At 39.0% G+C, this 23,379-nt stretch overlaps 1 protein-coding gene across 1 annotated transcript in view; it reads right to left on the bottom strand.

Moving 5' to 3' along the window:
* LOC110675138 (protein pygopus-like) overlaps nucleotides 1-23,379 on the bottom strand; it is a 165,615-nt gene that overhangs the window by 140,172 nt on the left and 2,064 nt on the right. The window contains exon 2 of the mRNA XM_021839519.1: nucleotides 9,379-9,538. The gene's annotated coding sequence lies outside the window, so the exon portion shown is untranslated. The remainder of the gene's footprint in view (nucleotides 1-9,378; nucleotides 9,539-23,379) is intronic.

The raw sequence follows: 23,379 nt of genomic DNA, 5'->3' as shown, positions 1-23,379 counted from the left end.
TTTGAGGTTTCGATGTAATTAGTATAAATAAACGAGTTATAACGTGAACTTTTATGCAATTTCTGGGTGTCTGGGTAACACCCAACTTCCACCACCTCTCAATGACCACGTGGTTTATGAGCGCCCCATTATTTATTTATTTATTTATTTATTAATAACAATCTCCATCTGACTTATGTCTCAATGAAACACACAGAAAAAAAAATTAATTTTCAATGTGATGTAAACTGAAGTCTACTGTAAAAATAATTCAAAATCGTGTGTTGTTACAGCATCATGTAAATTTAAATGAATATACATTCAATTTTCAACTAAATGAATGAATAAATTGTCTTTATTATCGAGACTCTTAGCAAAATTTTCAACTAAAAATTGTTGAATATCACATGATCGTGTAAATTTAAAGTGAATTCGATTGAAAAATATTGGATTGGTCGTTGAAATTTAGGTTTATTTTGATGCTCCAAATATGTGCATAAAAATAAACTTACATTTACAACATTTAGCTGTGATATAAAAAAATCTGCATTTGAGTAAACACTAATGAACTAAAACAATAAACAACTACACAGCAAAAAATTGTGAATATTAAGCAGCATGCAATTTGGACATCGACGGAAAATTGTAGCAGGCATTTGAAAATTACAAGCGTTAGCCAACAGCTGAAGCAAATAAGACCATCTGTCAACCAATCAGGGCCCTTCCAACTAAATTTCGGTTAATTCCGCTAGATATTTACATGAATCTGCCACAAAACAAACCCAGCCACGCTCAACAATCACGCGACCGAGAGAACGCTCCATTGTTGACTGCTCTTTCAATCATTTCTCGATGAAACCGACAACCATTGAAATGATTCTGTGATACACTCATTTTACGCAGAACCTGTTCAACTTTTGTCAAACACTTACTATGGTGAGACAGCTTAGAGAGCTCGGGCGTGTAGCTATCGCTCCAGAGGTTGCGAGTTCAATTCCCGCTTAGGACTTTTTTTTATATTCATCTAGTTTGGTAGCTAATTATAGTTCATTTTGAAACCAGCTGCAATGTAATTTTGAGATCGCACATAAATATCTATCATATATGATGGAGTCCTTTTGTTACATTCAACTCGCTATAATTTTACAGGTTTCGTTCGTACTGTGTACAGTGTAAAACACAAAACTAACTTAGTACACATACAAAACAAATAACTGGTCAGCTTGATTAGTGCGGAAATGCGACGAAAATCGTTGCTGTACTGCAGAGACAGGCATGTTGAAGTCAAACAGGTGAGCAACGTGTTGAAAGTGTTCGAAATCCCAGAAAACAATATTTAATTTTCAATGTGATGTAAACTGAAGTCTACTGTAAAGTTAAATCAAATTCATGTGTTATTACAGTTACATGATCGTGTAAATTAAAATTCAATTGAAAAATAATGGATTGGTCGTTGAGATTTACGTTAATTTTGATGCTCCAAATATATGACTGTTGTGGCCTTCCAATCGGAGGAAACTGTGTCTTCGAATGGATCTTTCAGGTGCATTGAAATTTATTCTGACCAGAAGTTCTGAAGAATCTATGGTTCCATTTAGAAGCTTCACTGCATACATGGCCTGTGTAATTCGTCGTCTGTTCTCCAATGTGTAAATTCCCAGCAAGGCTGGTTCATTGTACTCTGTGGCCAGAGTAAGGTTATCTGACTTGGCGAAAGTGGCTAGTAGGCCACCTTTAACTTGCTGGCCGTTTTGCTTACAAACATTACTGCCTCGCCTGGAAAACGCTCGAACTGAAACTAACCGTGCTGCCAATAGGGTCCTAAAGCCCTGTCCCAATTTTAGCGCCAAACCAAAGACACATTAAAGACCTCCATGTCCCTTAAAGTTGCCCAAAATTTTGTGGCTCATAAGGTAATCTAGAATGCCGTGAAAAGTGTGTGATCTATCAAACTTGGGTACCTTTTGCGCTACCGAGGGACCAAATGCAGTACTAGAAGTGGTACCCACTCTGAGCCCAAGTGGGACGGACCTGGCCAAACGCTTAAGTTAAGTTTAAGTTTAAGTTTAAGTTTAAGGCTAAAAACACATGTTTACTAAATTTTTTAATGTTTTTCTTTTGTTTAAGTACAAAAAACATTTTTTTTATGTTATTGTAGATTTTGTCACACCCCTTGGTTTAAACTCAAATTTTAGGTGTATTTTGTTTTCTCTTCTGAAATGTCAGATAGGAACAACCCCAGTGTATTTTTAGCGACTCAGCGAACGTCAAACATGATCTCAAGTGTCAAGGTTCATTTATGGATCCAGTTTTTAAATTAAAGTTTTTATATGATATATCCGTTATTTGAGCGAGAAAAATTGCTAAAATAGTTGTAGTAACATGCTTTTTCGTGTTATCAAATGAAAACAAGATTTTATTAAACATTTAAGGACCCTATAGTGCGGAACGAAATAGTTAAAAAGAGAGATAAAAGTAGAGTACGCTACGCGCAGATGCGGCTGCATTAGAATAAGTTCTGACAACATTTTTTTTCTCCATCCAATCAGAAGTCAATTGTCCGACTACCTGTCTCAGATGTTTGTAAACAAAACGACCAGCCCTTCCTCAGCCCTTCCTGGGGCCCAGATAGCCGTAGCGGTAAACGCGCAGCTATTCAGCATGACCATGCTGAGGGTCGTGGGTTCGAATCCCGCTGGTCGAGGATCTTTTCGTTAAGGAAATTTTCTCGATTCCCAGGGCATAGAGTATCTTCGTACCTGCCACACGATATACACATGCAAAAATGGTCAATCGGCAAAGAAAGCTCTCAGTTAATAACTGTGGAAGTGCTCATAAGAACACTAATCTGAGAAGCAGGCTTTGTCCCAGTTGGGACGTAACGCCAGAAAGAAGAAGAAGAAGAAGAAGAAGCCCTTCCTCACCTACCCTTCCTGGTTTTCTCCACAAAGTGAGCATAATGTATCACCTTAGGAGGAGCTGAACCCGCCTTTTTTAATTTAATTTCTTTATTAGTATCATTTCGAACATTACATTCATTCCTTATATCTAGGTGTTCTGTGTTATTAGACAACACTATCATCCTAATTTGGTAAAACGAATTTAAGATTTTATCAACATTTTGTTAACAACATATTACATTTCATTTGCCGTGTCAGTTAAGATTTTTTACAGGTGAGTTGATTTCACCTGCTTATAAGAGAAAAAAAAACGCTTTGAATATACTTAACCTAAACATAAATAAACATATAACATTAATCGTGACAATAGAAGATTGTAACGATTTTTGCCTGAAATTATTAATTATTTTATTTGACATTTGTTCCAATGTTTCAACATTGGATATTCTATGTAACTCATTGGTACTATACCAGGGAGGAAGCTTCAAAATCATTTTCAAAATTTTATTTTGAATTCTCTGCAGAGCTTTTTTCCTGGTATTACAACAGCTAGTCCATATCGGTACAGCATACAACATGGCTGGCCTGAAAAGTTGTTTGAATATCAAAAGCTTGTATTGGCGCGGTAAATGGCTGCACAGCTAAAAATATGTTGTAAATTTAAGTTTACTTTTATGCACATATTTGGAGCATCAAAATAAACCTAAATTTCAACGACCAATCCATTATTTTTCAATCAAATTCACTTTAAATTTACACGATCATGTAATATTAAATCATTTTTAGTTGAAAATTGAATGTACATTCATTTATGTTTTCATGATGCTGTAATAACACATGAATTCGATTTATTTTTACAGTAGACTTCAGTTTACATCACATTGAAAATTAAATATATTTTTCTGTGTGAGCATGTACCTTTGGTACCTCGCGTACCTGCAGGTATAAAATAGACCCCTTTGTGCGGTCCTTAGCCTCTTGCCCAGCAACTCTTATCCCTACCTCCTCGTGGTACTGGCCGGGGTACGAGTAACCTTGGGGAAGATCGGGTAATCAACCCCCGGTGGGAACTTTGGTCGTATACTGACAGGGAAGGGGGAGGGGGGTTTGCTTTAGCTTTTGCAAACCTGGAGTGTCTGTACTCCATATTAGGAGCGGCTCACAACAGCGTCTGTTCCCCATATCATGGGTGGCTGATCAGTGATCATCGTCCGAGTGCCAGAGAAGGACTCTTAGCTAAACTGCGCACTATGGCCTTCCGACCATTTAGGGGGAATGGTCCTCTGGAAATCTAGGGGGTTGGTGTCAGGCCCTGCAAGCCAACCGTAAAAACACATCAGCACAGAAACGTCAACGAGAGAATACGGACCGGATCAATCGGCAAAGACCACAGCGACGAAAAAGGACTAGCGATTGGAAACTCGGTACGTGGAACTGCAAATCTCTCAACTTCATTGGAAGTACTCGCATACTCTCCGATGAACTGAAGACCCGCGGTTTCGACATCGTAGCGCTGCAGGAGATGTGCTGGACAGGGAGCATTGATGCGAACGTTGAGAGGTAATCATACCATCTACAAGAGCTGCGGCAACACACGCGAGCTGGGAACAGCTTTCATAGTGATGGGTGATATGCAAAGGCGCGTGATCGGGTGGTGGCCGATCAATGAACGAATGTGCAAGTTATGAATCAGAGGCCGATTCTTTAACTTCAGCATAATCAACGTGCATAGCCCACACTCCGGAAGCACTGATGATGACAAGGACGCATTTTACGCGCAGCTCGAACGCGAGTACGACTGCTGCCCAAGCCACGACGTCAAGATCATCATAGGAGATTTGAACGCTCAGGTTGGCCAGGAGGAGGAGTTCAGACCGACGATTGGAAAGTTCAGCGCCCACCGGATGACGAACGAGAACGGCCTACGACTGATAGATTTTGTCGCCTCCAAGAATATGGCCATTCGTAGCACCTATTTCCAGCACAGCCTCCCGTATCGGTACACCTGGAGATCACCTCAGCAGACAGAATCGAAAATCGACCACGTTCTGATTGATGGTCGGCACTTCTCCGACATAACCGACGTCAGAATCTATCGTGGTGCTAACATTGACTCCGACCACTACCTGGTGATGGAGAAACTGCAACCAAAACTATCCGTCATCAATGATATACGGTACCGAAACCCGCCCCGGTACAATCTCGAGCGGCTGAAACAACCGGATGTCGTCAATGCGTACGCGCAGCATCTTGAGCGTTGCCGGATGAGGGTGAAATCGATAGAGCCCCTCTTGAGGATTGCTGGAGGACAGTCAAAGCAGCCATTAACGACGCTGCCGAAAGCATTGTCGGATATGTGGAACGGAGCTTAAGAAACGATTGGTTCGACGAGGAGTGCCAGGAGGTTTTAGAGGAGAAGAATGCAGCGCGGGCTGCAATGCTGCAGCATGATACGCGGCAAAACGTGGAACGATACAGACTGAAGCGGAAACAGCAAACCCGCCTATTCCGGGACAAAAAGCGCCGCCTGGAAGAGGTGGAATGCCAAGAGATGGAGTTGCTGTACCGTTCTCCAGAAACGCGGAAGTTCTATCCGAAACTCAACAGGCTTCGTGCCGCGAGCTGAGATGTGACGGGATAAGGATGGGAGCATCTTGACGGACGGACGCGAGGTGATCGAAAGGTGGAAGCAGCACTACGATGAACACCTGAATGGCGCAGAGAATAAAGACACAGAAGGTCAGGACAACGAAGCGATGGCTACGTCAGCACAGCGGACAGCGGAAACCAACCAGCTCCCACGATGGGGAAGTTAATGATGCCATTCAACAGCTCAAGAACAACAAGGCCGCTGGCAAGGATGGTATCGGAGCCAAACTCATCAAGATGGGCCCGGACAGGTTGGCCGCTTGTCTGCATCGGCTGATAGTCAGAATCTGGGAAACGGAACAAATACCCGAGGGGTGGAAGCAAGGCGTTTTATGCCCTATCTACAAAAAGGGCGACAAACTGGAGTGTGAAAATTATCGTGCAATCACCATCCTAAACGCCGCCTATAAAGTGCTATCCCAGATTCTCTTCCGTCGTCTATCACCTATAGCAAACGAGTTCGTGGGAAGTTATCAAGCAGGTTTCATCGACGGCCGTCCGACAACGGACCAGATCTTTTCCGTGCGGCAAATCCTTCAGAAATGCTGTGAGTACCAGGTCCCTACGTACCATTTGTTCATCGATTTCAAAGCTGCATACGACAGTTTTTACCGTGTAGAGCTATGGAAGATCATGGACGAGAACAGCATTCCCGGGAAGCTCACAAGATTGATCAGAGCAACGATGGACGGTGTGCAAAACTGCGTGAAGATCTCGGGCAAACACTCCAGTTCGTTCGAGTAGCGGCGGGACTACGACAGGGCGATGGACTTCCGTGCCTGTTGTTCAATATTGCGCTCGAAGGTGTCATGCGAAGAGACGGACTTAACAGTCCAGGCACGATTTTCACGAGATCCGGACAATTGGTTTGCTTCGCGGACGACATGGATATTATTGGGAGAAAATTTGAAACGCTGGCAGATTGTTGGCTAATGGTGAATGCGTCGAAAACAAAGTGCTGGTTAGCGGAACTGAGCGCGACAGGGTCCGCCTAGGAAGAAGTGTGATAGACGGAGATACCTTCGAAATGGTGGACAAGTTCGTCTACCTTGGATCCTTGTTGACGGCTGACAACAATGTTAGTCGGGAAATACGAAGGCGTATCATCAGCGGAAGTCGTGCCTACTATGGGCTCCAGAAGAAACTGCGGTCAAGAATGATTCACCACCGCACCAAATGTACGATGTACAAAACGCTCATAAGACCGGTAGTCCTCTATGGGCATGAGGCGTGGACTATGCTCAGGGAGGACTTGCAAGCTCTTGCGGTTTTCGAACGCCGAGTGCTAAAGACGATCTTCGGCGGCGTACAGGAGAACGGCGTGTGGCGGCGAAGGATGAACCACGAGCTCGCTCAACTCTACGGCGAACCCAGTATCGTGAAGGTAGCTAAAGCTGAAAGGATGCGCTGGGCAGGGCATGTTGCAAGAATGCCGGATAAGAACCCTGTAAAGATGGTGTTCGCTACGAATCCGGTCGGAACAAGAAGGCGTGGGGCGCAGCGTGCTAGGTGGATTGACCAGGTGCACCAGGACCTGGAGAGCGTGGGTCACAGTCGAGGATGGAGAGAAGCGGCCATGAACCGAGCGAATTGGCGAAATATTGTTGGCGAGGCTTTTGATTGATTTAGATAATTGATGTAAAGCCAAATAATTTAATAAGTAATGTGGGGCCTTCCTTAGCCGAGTGGATAGAGTCCGCGGCTACAAAGCAAAGCCATGCTGAAGGTGTCTGGGTTCGATTCCCGGTCGGTCCAGGATCTTTTCGTAATGGAAATTTCCTTGACTTCTCTGGGCATAGAGTATCATCGTACCTGCCACATGATATAAGAATGCGTAAATGGCAACTTTGGCAAAGTAAGCTTTCAGTTAATAACTGTGGAAGTGCTCATAAGAACACTACCGTAAGGCGGGGTGACATTGGGCCATAAGGGTGACTTTGGGCCAAGGTTTTTACAGCAAGCTAATGCCAGAATAATGAAAACAATGTGTCAAGATTCAAGAATACGTTATAAATAGCCAATAAATGGTCATAGATTAGTTTTTTGACGTTCCTACTAGTTATGAGATGCATCGAAAGAGGCGGTCAAAGTCACCCCCTAGGCCCAATGTCACCCCGCACGGCGGTACGCTGAGAAGCAGGCTCTGTTCCAGTGAGGACGTAATGTAAAGAAGAAGAAGAAGATGTTCTAAAATTGTAAGATATTATTGTCCTAGTAATTATAAAAACAATGTGATCGAATAGAGCCAAACTATTCCATGCATAAAAGACATACATAATCAATGATTTATCATGGAAACACTTTGGATAAGGATTAAAGAGCTTTTGCTTTACACTTAATCTGACGGTTTCGTTAACAGGAAAAGCGAAAAAGGATGACTCATTATCCTTTCGTCACATCCATTATTCTGACACAAAGCTTATTTAGAGGAGATACATAAACGAAATTTTCCTCCTGGGAAGACGCTGTTGCAGGTAGGTACTCATTAAAAGAGTTACCGAAACGTTAATTATTTATCAACTTTTAAACAGCTTCTGTGCTATACTGTGCCACCTCTCGCTGAGTCCTACAAAATGGGTGGATCAGACCTAGTATTAGACAGATTCCAGAATTATAACACATAGATATCTTTCACACGATAAAGTGAAGCGTGAGATTTATTCATCATCTACTGTTTGGCGTTACGCCCCAACTGAGACAGAGTCTGCTTCTCAGCTAAGTGTCCTTATGAGCACTTCCACAGTTATTAACTGAGAGCTTTCATTGTCAGTTGACCATTTTTCCATGACTATATCATGCACCAGGTACACAGTTATTCTATGCCCTGGGAAGTCTAGACTGTTCCCAAACCGATAAGACTCTTGACCGGTGGCATTTGAACCCACGATCCTTATCATGGTCTTGCTGAATAGCTGCGCGTCTACCGCCACGACTCTTTGGCCTCCTTACTTAATCAATTGGACGAACAGTTGAAACAACAAACAAACAGTCCAAAGAATGTTGAGTTCATTATCGCCTAATCAATTAGATCAATAACTGCTACGCCTAGACGAGTCAAGGACTCTGATACTTCGACGTAGTTTTCCACACTCAACTGATACCGACTTCAACCCAAACACCGCTGTAAGTTTTCCCGACCATCGATCCATATTCATGACTAAGACTCATCAAGTGCAGTTGGCAGTCAGCACAAGCCTTCGACCCATCATCGCAGAATACACACCTTGCTCCGGAACCACTTGAAATGTTCCATCAAGAATGACGAAAAGGCCGTATAGATGAAGTGGAAAAAAAAAACAATCAGCCGCCAGTCCACCCTTTCTTCGGTCGTCATATAAGTTCAACACCAATACTAAACTAAAGCCCTGGGGATGCCTTTCTGAGTGGTTGCTCCACAGTTCGTACCGTGGTGTTGGTGACCCCGGCAAAAGCAGCAATCCCACACCGCAGAGGAGCTTTGGGTGGTGGGCCAATCCGTGGACCGAAATGGGTGGATCAATGTCTCGCTGCAACTTGGCGCGCAGCGTTTTGTCGATTACATAGAACACGGTCGTTCCATGCTTGGATGTGCAAATTTTGACGAAACGAAATCAAGCTAGCCAACCTGAAAATGATGTCTAGTTTTTCAGTACACATTTACCTCATGTCTGTCATGTGTTCACTGTAATCCACGAGATATAGACTGGAAATATTTTCTATAGTCCAATCTACTGGTACTTCACAACCATTGGTACCGGCACCCTATTACAATCATATTTTATCTTCGCACATCTGCACCGTCTGATAGTTACCCAAATGACATGGAACAGTTTCACCCGTAGTGCACAGCACACCCTCTCACGGTACATACCTTCACATAGCGTCCATAGGCAGCAGGCTTCACACTAGGCACTCGGTGGTGAAGTTCAGCTAATGGGATTGTGTCACTGTATTCCCGCGAGCTTTGCCCCATTCACTCCATCAAGATTGAAATGCTCCATTTTTCGAACAATTTTCAAACTGTAGACTCACTTCGCACAGAAATATTGATTAATGTAGGGGACTGGAAGCTATTGCACGTTACACTAATATTCCCATGGATATATCTTTTGACGTCAACCCGGGTGAAAAACCGCCGTTTTCCACTTCACGGTCACAATTTAGCTCGACCAGATTTGGCCTACACAAACAACTGTGGGGAGAGAACGAAACGCGAAATTGCAAGCAGCTCCTAGAGGTTCAGCTCGAGAGGCGAGAGGGGAAGCAACGCCACACTAATAGAAATCGATTTTCTCCACTTCACGACTCTTTTGCTGCTGAAGCCCGGCAGCCCTACTTGTTGCAGGAGGATTCGCGCGCGGGTCACCCAACGGCAGACGGGCTCAAATTTGCCTATGTTGCGTTTTTTCCCGTTTCTTCCGTTATGCCGTTCACTGCACACTGGGCCAAAAACAGTGTTTATCTAGACAAATCCTCTAGGGTTAACTTTGATTTAGTTTCTTTTTAGTTTTATGATACAAGTTAGCCGGAATTATCATCTGATAGGCAGCACTACAATACACACTTTTTTAGAGCTTTGGGAAAGTCTTAGAACGAGAAAAACAAATCTCAAATTGACGAAGACATCTTAATTATAGGACTTCAAAGATCAAACTTATAGTGAACAAATTCGAAACTAAATAGATTTTACGTCTATTGTTAAATTGGTTGAAATATTGAGATGATCGTGGAAAAGATCCTGGACCGACCGGGAATCGAACCCAGACACCTTCAGCATGGATTTGCTTTGTAGCGCAGACTCTATCCCCTCGGGTAAGGAAGGCCCCCGTATTATACGAGTTAAATACAAATAAGGCTATTTCCATTAGTTATTTGCGAAAAATAAAAATCTAAAAAATAATGGTCTATTTAATTATTTAATTAACAAACTTTTGCATTAAACTTGAAATATCTTAAATATGGCTACTTCCAGAAAAGTCATCATTATAATCATTGTGGTTAATCATTAAAACATATTAAATTTTTGATACTTTATGTTTTAATTTTCTTTAAATGATTCTTAATTTTCAAGTTCTAAGTACAACTTTTATAAAAAGAAAAAAATATATAAAAATATATTGAATATTTCTTCATTATGAAACTTTATCCCAAACATCGGCTTCTTATCAAGAATCTATGGTGAAAATTTGAAAAATGTTAATAATAGGGATTTTGTGTACTAAAAAAATTAAACTTTATATTTTAGGGGAAGCTGGTTCAATTCGGACCTTGTTCTAATTCGGACCATCAAGCATTTCTTAATACTGGTGCTGTTGTAAAGATCGTGTGTACCGTTTTTCTTCCTACCGTCTGGCTAGGATCTCATACTATACATTTGATGCCATTCAGTCAATTTGTTTGATTTTTATATTAGTTTGTTGTTTTTAAGTGCTCTAGTGTGCTATCGGTTACCATTATTTCCAAGCTTCTGTAATTGACAATAATTTTCCAATCTTTCTGTGGGGGAAAGCACTATACCAACCAACACGATGTTGCCGTAGCCAGCATTAGAATGCTCAAGCCGTCGTACTAACATCAAACTTGAAAACATTGCCATTTTATGGTCTTAAATAACATTTTCTTCACGTGTCCATTATGCTCCTAATCCTATTGTAATTAAATGATAAGAAATGAAAATGAATATCTACTGTACTGCTGATAATTTTGAATTAATATTAATATCTCAAATATATCAATATTTGAGTTAAAGCTTAGCAACAAATATAAAATACGGTTACATAAACTTTTAATGTACTTCTTATTAGAGGTACACTCCCGTGCAAAAGTTTGGGTTCACCCCCTCAAAAACGTACAAAAGTGTTCTGTCCATATCTCTGTGACTACACGTCCAATTGAAACTCTTTAAGGCGCATTCGAAAGACAAAGAGTTATTCTTACTTCGTATGTATTTTTCTAAAAACATTTATTAAATTTTGTATGCTAAATTTTTATTTTAAGTTGTTACATTTTTCAAAAAACTTACTGAAAAATCATATCTAATTTCCTCAGCATTGGATCGACCAAAATTTTAAAACAAAGTGTCATTAGAATCGTAATCTTATATTCTTTGAAGAGACCCCACGAAATTTTGGCAGAAAAATCCGGAAAATTTTCAAAATCAATGAAACAGTCAGTCAAGTCATCGTGCAAAAGTTTGGGTTCACCCCTCAGTATGGTGCAAATCGTGCAAAAGTTTGGGTTCACCTGAGCCGCACGCACGTCATTTTTGTCAATATCTCTGCCATTTTTCAACCGATTATAATAGTTTGAAGCTTTTTTGAGCGCAAATAATGGCACGTACATGATTGTTTTTAGATTTAACAGATTTAATAAGTTCAGGTGAACCCGAACTTTTGCACGATACACCATACTGAGGGGTGAACCCAAACTTTTGCACGATGACTTGATTGACTGTTTCATTCATTTTGAATACTTTTCAGATTTTTCCGCAAAAATTTCGTTAGTGCTTTTCAGAGAATATAAGATTACAATTCTAATGACACTTTGTTTTAAAATTTTGGTCGATCCAATGCTGAGGAAATTAGATATGATTTTTCAGTGTGTTTTTTGAAAAATGTAACAACTTTAAGTAAAAATTTAGCATACAAAATTTAAAAAATGGTTTTGGAAAAATACATACAAGGTAAGAATAACTCTTTGCCTTTCGAATGCGGCTTAGAGAGTTTCAATTGGACGTGAAATCACAGAGATATTGACTGAACACTTTTTCATGTTTTTTAGGGGGTGCACCCAAACTTATGCACGGGAGTGTATGTGATAAGCATTTCTTCATGTCTATATGAAACGAAACAAAACACGGAATTTTAACATTGGTATTGACGAAACAAAATATGGAAAAGTTTCTTAAAGCTCGATACGGAATCTTAAAATCAGCGAAATTTTTTAAATGAAACGAAATCTGGACTGTACAGGTTGCGCCATCTTTTATGTCGGTATGTGTATTGACATATATCAACCGATCAATTATTGCATATTTTGGAAACTTCAATTCAGAACAACTTCAACCATGAATAGCCGAAACCGAAACAACCCACAAAAATAGTGAAGCTTTATATTGAAAATAGTCTTTCAGTTGCGTTAACTCAATGTTCATATCCTTGAAAATATCATGATCAACAGACATCATCTGGCAGCATTAAATAAATATTCCTCATTTCAAGAACAGAAAATCTGCTCAAGCTTATCGAAACGTCATTCCATGACCAAACAATGGGCCGACGTTCGCGCCAAAATATTCGTTGGGCCATTCCTTTTTTTTTTTTCAAATTGTACGTAAATTTCGTGAACGTCTGATGGCAAAAAAAGAGACATTTGGTTTGAATTTGGGGATCCTGATTTGATCCCTCCTAGCGTCATGTTGTGGAGCTTTCTGAAAAGCGAAGTAAATGCCAGCGTACTTCAGACCATAGACGAGCTCAAGAGATCGTTCCGATTTCATCGCAAAACCTTTCGATATCCTCGAAAAGTAATGAAAAGTGCAAAAACAAAAGTCATTTTGCTGTGGCCAATAAAGGCAGCCATTTGATTGATGTTGTTTACATGAAATAATCAAAATAAATTGTAAAGGGTTAGATAAAATAAAAATACCTCGAATATGTACTACACTTTTTTTAACTTTATGGAGTGATTATTAGAGTATGTTTAAGAAAACCACTAATTGAACTTTAACACTTTACTTCACTTTGCAAAAGTGAAGTGAAGTGTTCAAATTCAATTATTGGTTTTCCTCAAATATATAAATTGATTGAATTTTTATAAAATTATTCAGTTTTTACATACCGACGTAAAATACGACACACCCTGTACTTTCAGCATTATATGGTTTGATTTTTCTCTTATGAAAGGCAAAATCTTCTTGAACATCCTTCCGGTATAGGCGTGTCCACATTAGAAACTATCTGTAGGACAAACATTGGCAAAAACTTTATGTCCATGGGGAAGAAAAGATTTATTTTCAATCCTTTGGAACCCAGGACCGTATACGGAAAGTAACTATTTTTCCAAGCCGTTCATTCAAACAAGACTGAGAAAGCTTCAAGATAATTTTATTATATTAGAAACAAATAAGGCAATTATGGAACAACATTAAAGACCGATATGTTTCGCAGTTTGTTCGATTTTTTGAAATAATTAAATAAACAAAGTAATAAAGTAAATAAAATAAGTCATTAATATTTTTTAGCCAAATTCGCTGAAAGAATTAAAAAAAAAATTGGATAATAAAATATAATAATATAAAACTAATAATTCTTAGCTTGCCGTGTTAAAAGAAGGCATTGAGTCAACAGACTGAGAAATTTACAAACTCGTTTTCAATGCGAATTTTCAAAAAAATTACAAAAGATTGGAACATTTTAAAGTTTTAAAGAAATTTGTAATTTGCTTTTCGTTCCAATACTTTCCCGAGAAAATTATAAGGATGATCAAAATACGATTCATTTTGTTCATTGTCATACCTAAGACAATTCAGCCAAGTACTTATACAAAGTGTGCTCCGAGAGTTCTGTAGGAATCGCCTGAAAAATCGCCAACATTTTCTTTCAAAAATGCCTTGGAAGCTCCAGAGCCTCCTCGGTTATCGCCTACAGCACCACGCTCGTGCTGTATATAACAAGTGAACTTTGTTCAAGATGCGTGTACTCAATACACGATGCCACAGGTCTTGGATTAATCCAAGAATTCTTTAATGATTTTTCAGGGATCTCCCGAGAGTGGAAACGTTACTAATTTGTCACGAAATGTTTCCAGGAATGCTCTCTGCAATTTATCAAAAAACATATACAGAGATGGCTGTAGAAATTCTGTAGGAATGATATGACTTCTAGTTGAATTATGGGAAAGACAATCCTTTGACTGTCCTACCCAGACATTGTTGTCCTTAGCACATGTACTACCTATCCTATCCACTTCCCGCGCCACTGCCTGAATTGAAATGGAAATAAACCCGTCTCCTTGAAAGTTGAAGAAAAAGTTTACTAAATTTGGTAGAAAACTGATGTGTTAATTTTGATAAATGCTCAGTTTTAACTGGGGACTCAATATTATCTTGCCTTAACATGTCTCTTAAATATTTAACACCAATAGCTTGACGCACACAAATTTGAACAGGAAAGCTTTTGGAACTTATGTGGAAACATTATGGAATCTTTGTGATCGGTTATTTAATCAGTCCATAAAGCACAACTAAAGAATTGAATTTGTAACACACACGAAGTTTGCAAGAAAATCACAACAAATTGATATAGACGTTCATGAATCGATCCATAATTTTAAGCACACATAACAAACTTGTGGATTTTTATCAGTGTAAGAACCAGTGGATGACAAAGAACGTGTTTTTTCATTTTAAGATTTATGGAATTCCAAACTACACATATTCTACAGTGTACGTGTCAATTACTAGACGTTTATTTAAAAATGTCTTCTAGCATTGTTTCCAGTCAATAAGCAAAAAAACTGGTGACAAAAAAGGGGAAAAACACTCAAAAGATCAATAATAATAACATGGGAGGAAAAGTTATTCAAAACTGGACCACGTGATTCATGAACGACCCCTTAAAGCTGGGAATAATTGACAACATTAACTCGATTTTGTGAAACCAGATTTTAGTTCAATGCAGTGTTGTGAAAAACTCAATTTCTCATAACTCACGCTTGATGTTTTCCATGCGTGAGTTGTCAATCACGCAACTCAGCAGTCAAAAAATCATGGATGAGTTGGCTCACCTTTTTGACTCATTGTTTCATATTTCCACAGTTTACTCACACACGGCAATAATTTCTTGTTGGTCTGGTAAAATTATAGTAATCCTATCTAACGTAAACAACAACATTCGGGTTTCACGAGTTTTTGACGGGTTTTGCGACTGAATCATTTTTTACGGTTTGAGTTAGTTGAGTGATTTTGCATCAAAATCTCAAGCGTGAGATTTACGAAGCAGATCTCTCACGGGAAAGCGTATTGATTGAGATTTGAGTGTGAGTCTATCAAAACTGGTTCAAAGACAAAAATGCGTATTCCAAAATCCTAGTTCATGAACAATCCGAAACTGCTGTGCCTGAAAACACTGCAGAACGGTGTTTTTGGTAGAACGGTATTGAAGGGAATAAGCTATTATCGAATATACTTATATATACCGGCGATTCTTAACTGCCTGGGTGATGTAATATCCAAAGCGAGTATTGCGATACTCGTTGACGGAATTCCATACTAGTGTTCAAACCGTTTTCTGAAGAAAAATTATTATGCTTGATTTTGAAAACATTGAACCACCACATAGAACAGTACTACAGCCAAACCACCATGAGTCGGTATGTGAAGGGATCGGAAATCGGAGGACTCATGGAAAGATCGAAAACTGGATCAGAAATGACTTGGAAAGCTGTTTGAATGGACCATCATACTGCCGTTATACGCATAATTGTTCCATGTTACTTTTTGTAGATTTTGACTTTTTGTCATCAAACATTTTATTTCTGATGACAAAAAGTCAAAATCCACAAAAAAGTAACATGGGACAATTATACGTATAATGTCATCAAACATTTTATTTCTACGTATAGATCATATAAATTCGGCTGATGCAATTGCAAGTTGGCCGCAATCGTTTTAAATTTGTCGAATTGTTCTTCGTGACAGTGACAAAGTGGAAATCTTCTTTCGGCGTGAAATTGTTGCTCTTCCGCGTTTTAAATGTTGTTCAGTTTCGCGTTGAAAAAAAAAATCGAGTGCATTCAGTTTCTGAACCTAAAAAAACAAACACGTTTCAACCTGGATCAAGAGTAGGGTGGACGTTGACCGGCGCCGCGGCGGGGGAATAAGTAACTTTTTTCCGGAGGCTGCAAGCATTTGGTGAGTCCGTTCCTTTTAAACAGAATACCCGAATTTATTTTAGATGTAACGGTTTCGTGATCAGATTTTCGCGATTCGGAGTGCGGCATGTTTCTGCGGTTGTCCTGGGTGTTTTTTTTCTCTCGCTTATTTGAAGTGCGGCAATTTGCTCGTTTCAACCGGTCGCTTATCGTGGAATAGGCTATGCATTGTGAGTGCATTTTGGTCGGCTGTATGTTCATGTAAATGACAGTTCCATGTGAATTATAACAAAGTATTTTTTTCTTATTTAGTTTACCCTGTAGGGATCTATTCTGCTTTTTACTAGGTAGAAAGCGGATCGTTATTACCGTTGAACGCGTGATCGACTATTGTGACGTGAAACAACATTCTTTATACTGTAAATCAAACATTTGTCCTCTTTTGATTGCCGGCATTCAAGAGATTAAATCAAAAACAATTAAACAAAAACTACTTTGGGTCTATCGCTAGCTTTTCAGGCGAATCCTGATGACCAAATACCCCTCCCAACCCCCAACTCCGTAGCACTTATGAGGGTGTCGCTGAGTCGGAGGCCTCTCATAAGTAAGTGCTACATTAACATTTCCTTCCCCAATCCCAAATTACGGTAAAGATGGACGTGGCCGGGAATAGCAATATTCATGGTTTCGGTATTCTTATTTAAGATTGGATCAAGGCTTATTCCCTAGCCTTGGTCCTGAAGGCATTCTAGATGAGATTATCAAAAGAAAAAACATGAATGTTGCTAATATCCAATCTACGAAGTATACCGTAACTACGCTAACGCTAACATTTTATTTCTACGTATAGTTTTAGAACACACTTACCAAAAATTAACTTTGTTGGAAAACTCAATGAAAAGCAAGCCAAGTCAATTTGTCCCATTGTTGAATTTCCACGCATAACTGTCCCACTACAGTATGTCTACGCATAACTGTCACACTATACAATGCGCTGCGCTGATCTCGAACAAGATATTCAGTAGGCAGTTTTTAATTAGCTGGTGTTCGGGAAAATCGTTTTGAATATCTTCTTGCGCTGACTTTTTATCCCATGTGGAACACAACCTGTTTTACATGTTTCTATTATCGGGATGCATTCATCATTCATGCGAGCCGTCAAATTTGATTGAAATTTTCAATATCAAAATATGATTTACCATTCGTTTTTCAATTAATTACAGTTGAATTTTCAGGGTCTATCTCAAAATTCGTCTAGTTTTTGGAACCGCGGTCATTGATTAGAAATTTACCGTAATTTTGGATTCCTCACGGGGAGTACTGAGGTAATCCCACTTGAACACTAAGTCAAGCGTGCTAGAATAAGGGCGTAAAACGCATGATCGATTTCTCTTGCTCACGCATGATGCACTCTTCTGTGAATTAAAGTGACAAGATGCAAGTTTGTCAGCGTTTTTTCACTATATTGTATTGCTGCCTAGCGGTTTGAAGTGAAAAAATGCTGACAAACTTGCATCTTGTCACTTTTATTCACAGAAGAGAGCATCGATGAAGAGAAATCGATCATGCGACCTACGCCTTTATTCTAGCACACGCTTGAGGTAACCACTTTTATTCCAGCCCATGCACATTGGGGAATTCCGAACCCAAAGGTGGAAAAAATTGATAACTTTCACAATAGAAATTTTTATCTTAGTTTTATAGCTCATTCGAAAGGAAATTTTCTCAGGAATCGATTGGTGATGGTTTCATGAATGTGGGGCTACTCTAGGATAAGCTATGGTGCCCGTTTTGCCCCCACTCCTTGAAAATTTTTGATTTTCATGTTGTTTTGAGTAAAACTATTTTATTGTGGAGATTATTTCCCATGAAATCCATCATTTCTAGTCCATTCAACAATGTTTTACAGAGAACGTTATAAAAAGATGGAAATTTAGGGGATTATGGGGCCAAATGTTCATTGACATATTTTTGAAGAGGAATTTTTGTTTTAAATTTTTTCCACGTGTTTTTTTTATTGAAATGAATTCTAAATTGTCAAATAATCATGAATATAGCTTGCAGAAATATGTTGTAGTAAAATTTGTAGAATATGTATGATAATTATATATGCTCTATGCAACATATTGTGAATAATTTACCTTCTTATATCACAAATTCCAAACATTTTCAAACGATGTGCGATAGTTTGGGTAAACGATTTTGATCTAAATGATCGATTGCCGTTAGCCTCATTGATAGGAGATAGTGGGAGCATATATTTTTTTGTCTATTTTTGCCCCAATTCCCCTAAACACGATTTCTTTCGTAATTAATTCAACTTTTTCTCCCAAATCAAATTTATTGTGTACTGAATTGTTTATTCTGTATCCGATACAATATTTAAATCATAAAACATAGGAGATTTTGGGGATCTTTTAAACATAAACAAAAAAATCAAAAATTACTCAGGATCAGGTTAGTTACTCAATCATTACTGTAGCAATTTCGTGAGAGTCAAATTGCATTTTACAAGAAATTATTCGGGAAATAAGGTTGTCTTTTTATGGATATTTGGTATTCAATATTCTAATTACCATCATACACCACAGAAAAAGTTATCATAAAAGTGATAATGCAGTTGTTAATATTGCCCAATTCTAGATTTTTCCAATATCGATCATTCATTTCATTAGTATAATTTATAGTTACTATGTTTGTTATGTTGCCTCTAGATTTGCTGTTAGCAGATTGCTTGTTGGTTGACATCAATGTTCCTCATGGTGAACCATACTTTGTTAATATTGTAAACAGTAGTTATGGTTACATCTGTTTGACTGAATTACAAGCAAGAGCCTTCTAAAATGCATGAACAAATTTAAATTAATTAACTCATTACGCCTGGTACAGATGGACAAATTATGGGTGAAAATATGAAAAAAATCCACGAGCTCGGCTGGGATTTGAACCCAGGACTCTTGTATGCTAGACGAGCGTTTTACGGGCTCGGTAGCTTAGTTGGTAAAGCGCTCGTCTAGCATACAAGAGTCCTGGGTTCAAATCCCAGCCGAGTACGTGGATTTTTTTCATAATTTCACCCATGATTTGTCTATCTTTACCACGCGTAATGAGTTAATTAATTTAATAACCATGCGGATTGGATTACCGTACAGCTAAATATAAGCGTCAATTTATTTTGAATTAAGCATTATTAACTACTACATCTTCAATCTAAATGTGCCATATTGAAATATATGGAAGACTTTGTTTGTTTATGATCACTTTTTCAGTAGTAGGGTGCATGCAGAGCTACTTGGATACTAGGCCGTCCCTTATTTTTCGAAAATGCAAAATGTTAAAAGTTCGTCATTGTAAAGTGCTCGTTTTGGTAAGATAAAAATTTGAAGTCCGTACGTGGACGCTAAGTGGTCCCCCAACTACCCTAAAGGTATTAGGTAGAGATGAACCCTGTGCGACAAATCGAGCTCGCTGCTCTAGTGTACGCAACATGAGTACGAAAAGCCACTAGTAACAAATTGATAATCAGCATGGACTTTTAGGTAAAATAATATTTTATATTGTGGATATCTTCATAACACTGCACGCTGACATAAAATTCAAAACTACGAAGGGATCGTCCAAATATTACGAAACACAACAGGGGGAGGGGTTCTTCCGTAGTGTTACGGTCCTTACAAAAAAATTTTTTTTTTTTTCATACAAAAGTTGTTATGTGGTAGAGGGAGGGGGTCTAAATTTGACAAATTTTGCGTTACGTAATATTTAAATCTTCCCAAAGAAAACAAACTTCTATGCTGATTATCAACGCGCGCAGAACAATTTGTTACTGGTGGTATTTCGTACTCATGCTGCGTGCACTAGAGCAGCGAGCACGATTACGCTCAAGGGGTCATCTACACCTAATGAATTCAGGGCCGTTGGGGGACCACTTGGCGTCCACGTACAGACTTCACATTTTTATCTGATTTTTTTTCTTACCAAAACGAGCACTTTACAATGACGAACTTATAACATTTCGCATTTTCGAAAAATAAGGGACGGCCTATTGGGCACTGCCACGCAATTTTATTCTCAAAATGCAATTTTATTCCCAACCCGGTTCCCTGGGGAAAATGGCCACTAAATTGTCGGTTCTGAAACCAACATCATTCATAAAATCCCAAATCAAGGCTAAAGAAGAGTAATTTAAACGTTCATGCCCTTACTTTGGTCGTTAGTAGTAGACGAACTCCTTAAAAATCTAAAGGATCAAGGTTTTGAGGTTATTGGATACGCAGATGATGTGGCCATTGTGATTCGTGGAAAATATGATGACACAATCTCCAATCGGTTGCAATCTGCGTTAAACAGTACTCTCAAATGGTGCAGAAGTGAGGGCTTAAATGTAAACCCTTCGAAAACAGTTATTGTTCCTTTTACAAGGAGGAAAAAGGTGAACCTCAAACAGCCTTTTTTGGATGGAATTCGAATTCTGTTCTCGGAAGAAGTAAAACACCTTGGTGTAACTCTGGACAAGAAATTGAACTGGAATTCTCATCTAAATAAGATCATAACTAAGGGTACAAATGCCCTGTGGGTCTGCAATAAAGCCTTGGGGAAAACCTGGGGCCTACGCCCAAACATGGTACATTGGATTTATTCAGCAATAGTGCGACCTAAAATTACTTACGCTTCACTGGTGTGGTGGCCTGAAACAAATGAGGTAACCACTCAAAAGAAGTTAGCTAAGTTACAAAGGCTTGCGTGTATATCTATGACTGGGGCAATGAAAAGCACACCATCAGTTGCTTTGGATGCCCTTCTCAATTTACTACCTTTGCATCAATTTGTTAAACTGCAAGCTGCAAAAAATGCCTTGCAATTTATCCGTTACAATAAAATACTAGATGGTGATCTGATGGGACACTTGAAGATCATCAAGGAATTCAACTTGAACTCTGATATAAAAACAGTAGAAGACTGGATGATAACGAAGACAAACTATGATGTGCCCTTCAAAGTGGTTAAACCAAACCGCAATACGTGGGAATCTGGTGGGCCAAGTTTACGTCCAGGGTCTGTTGTATTTTACACCGATGGGTCAAAGATGGGCGAAAATACCGGGGCTGGAGTTTTTGATCCCGGTATTAGTAAGTCTATAGCTATGGGATGCAGCCCCACTGTATTTCAGGCTGAAATTCAAGCAATTTTAGAATGCACAAATGTTTGTCTCAAAAGGAATTACAGGTTTGCTAAGATCTGTATTTTCTCGGACAGTCAAGCAGCATTAAATGCGCTAAAGGCATTTACATGTCAATCGAAGTTAGTGTGGGAATGTATTCTCTCTTTGAAGCAATTGGCCAGTAGGAACGAAGTAACGATGTACTGGGTTCCCGGCCATTGTGGTATTGAAGGGAATGAAATCGCCGACAATCTAGCAAGACAGGGTGCAGCTTCGAGCTTCGTCGGCCCTGAACCTTTTTGTGGAGTTCCTGAGAGTACTCTTAGGATGAAACTAAGAACTTGGGAAATGTCCATGGTAGAAACTAATTTGAATGCCACGGATACAGCCAAGCAAGCGAAAAGATTTATTAGACCCAGTCTGTCAAAAGCCCGGGCCATATTAAATCTTAATAAAAAGAATACCAGGGTAATAACCGGTCTGATGACTGGTCACTGCCCGAGCAGGTATTACCTTTACAAGATTGGAAAAATCCAATTCTCAGAATGTCGATTTTGTTTGAACGAAAACGAAACCGCTGAACACTTGCTTTGCAGCTGTGGAGCATTGTTCAATCAAAGGTTGTCAACATTTGGAAAAGGGTTATTGGAGCCCTCCGAAGTTTGGCAATGCAATCCAAACAGGGTAATAAACTTTATAAAACGAGTTGAGCCTAGTTGGGATAACGTGCTCCATCAACCATTGTCCACCACATCTCAATTGTGAGAGGATATTTGATGAGCACAAAATTAAATATGGGTCATACCACAATATTCCTAATTATTGGACGCAGTGGGTAAAAGGCTCTACAGACAAGGAAAAAAAAAAAAAACGTTCATGGATAACTTGATAACATGCCAGGTTGTTTTGGATACCCTGTTCCCCAGAGCAAGTGGCCATTATATTGGCGGTTCTGAGACCTATCTTGCGACATATCAAACTTCGTGAATTTGCAAATTAAGTCAAAAGAAGAGTAGTTCAAGAGGTTTTAGATGACCTGGCCACATACTGGGTTATTCCGAATAACTAGTTCTTCGGTGCAAGTGGCAAATATGTTGGCGATTCCAAAACTTAATTTGTGATACATGTATCAAATATCATGATTTTGCAAACCAAGTCCAAAGAAATGTCAAATCGTGTGAAGATTTGTGTTGTATGTTATGAGTTAAATATTTACTCCGCAGATAAGTTTCTGTCAAGCCTGCAGCTGGAAGAGTCGATATACGAATTTATTACATCTTAGAAACTCTCTAACTTACTTACTTACTTACAGCTACTCTTTTTTTCACTAACCCATACATTTTTTTTTATCACACATACTGGAAACTTTGCTTTCCATCCCAATCTATAAAATCGTAATTTTTCACTCACGTGGCTCCGTTCGATATATGTCACTTGAGCCTTCAATAGGTGCCTTAACATAGTTTTGAGGATATACGTCATCTACATTCTGTATAATCTATATGTAAGAACGGTCATCTACAGCAGTATGCTTAGCACATAATTGGTCACTACTATCAATGGGACTGTTATGCGTAGAAATTCACCAAAAACCCCTTATTTCTAGGCATAACAGCTCCACTTTGAATTTCGTAGCTAAATTTACTGTTTTCCCATAACACAAACTCTTGACTCTAATAAACACGCTATTCTTTATACTATTGTAAAGATTTTAATTTAATTTACCACACACATAGTCAATACGAGTCCTAAATGTGTTTAAATCTTTAAGTGCGTTTTTCTCGATTGCATATTTTTGAACATGGGACAATTATGCGTATAATGGCAGCATAGTAACCA

Source organism: Aedes aegypti, chromosome 2 (assembly GCF_002204515.2).
Source record: "Aedes aegypti strain LVP_AGWG chromosome 2, AaegL5.0 Primary Assembly, whole genome shotgun sequence".
Taxonomy (NCBI): Eukaryota; Metazoa; Arthropoda; class Insecta; order Diptera; family Culicidae; genus Aedes; species Aedes aegypti.
The sequence above is the reverse complement of the archived record's forward strand: the minus strand, read 5'-3'. Positions and strand labels throughout refer to the sequence as shown.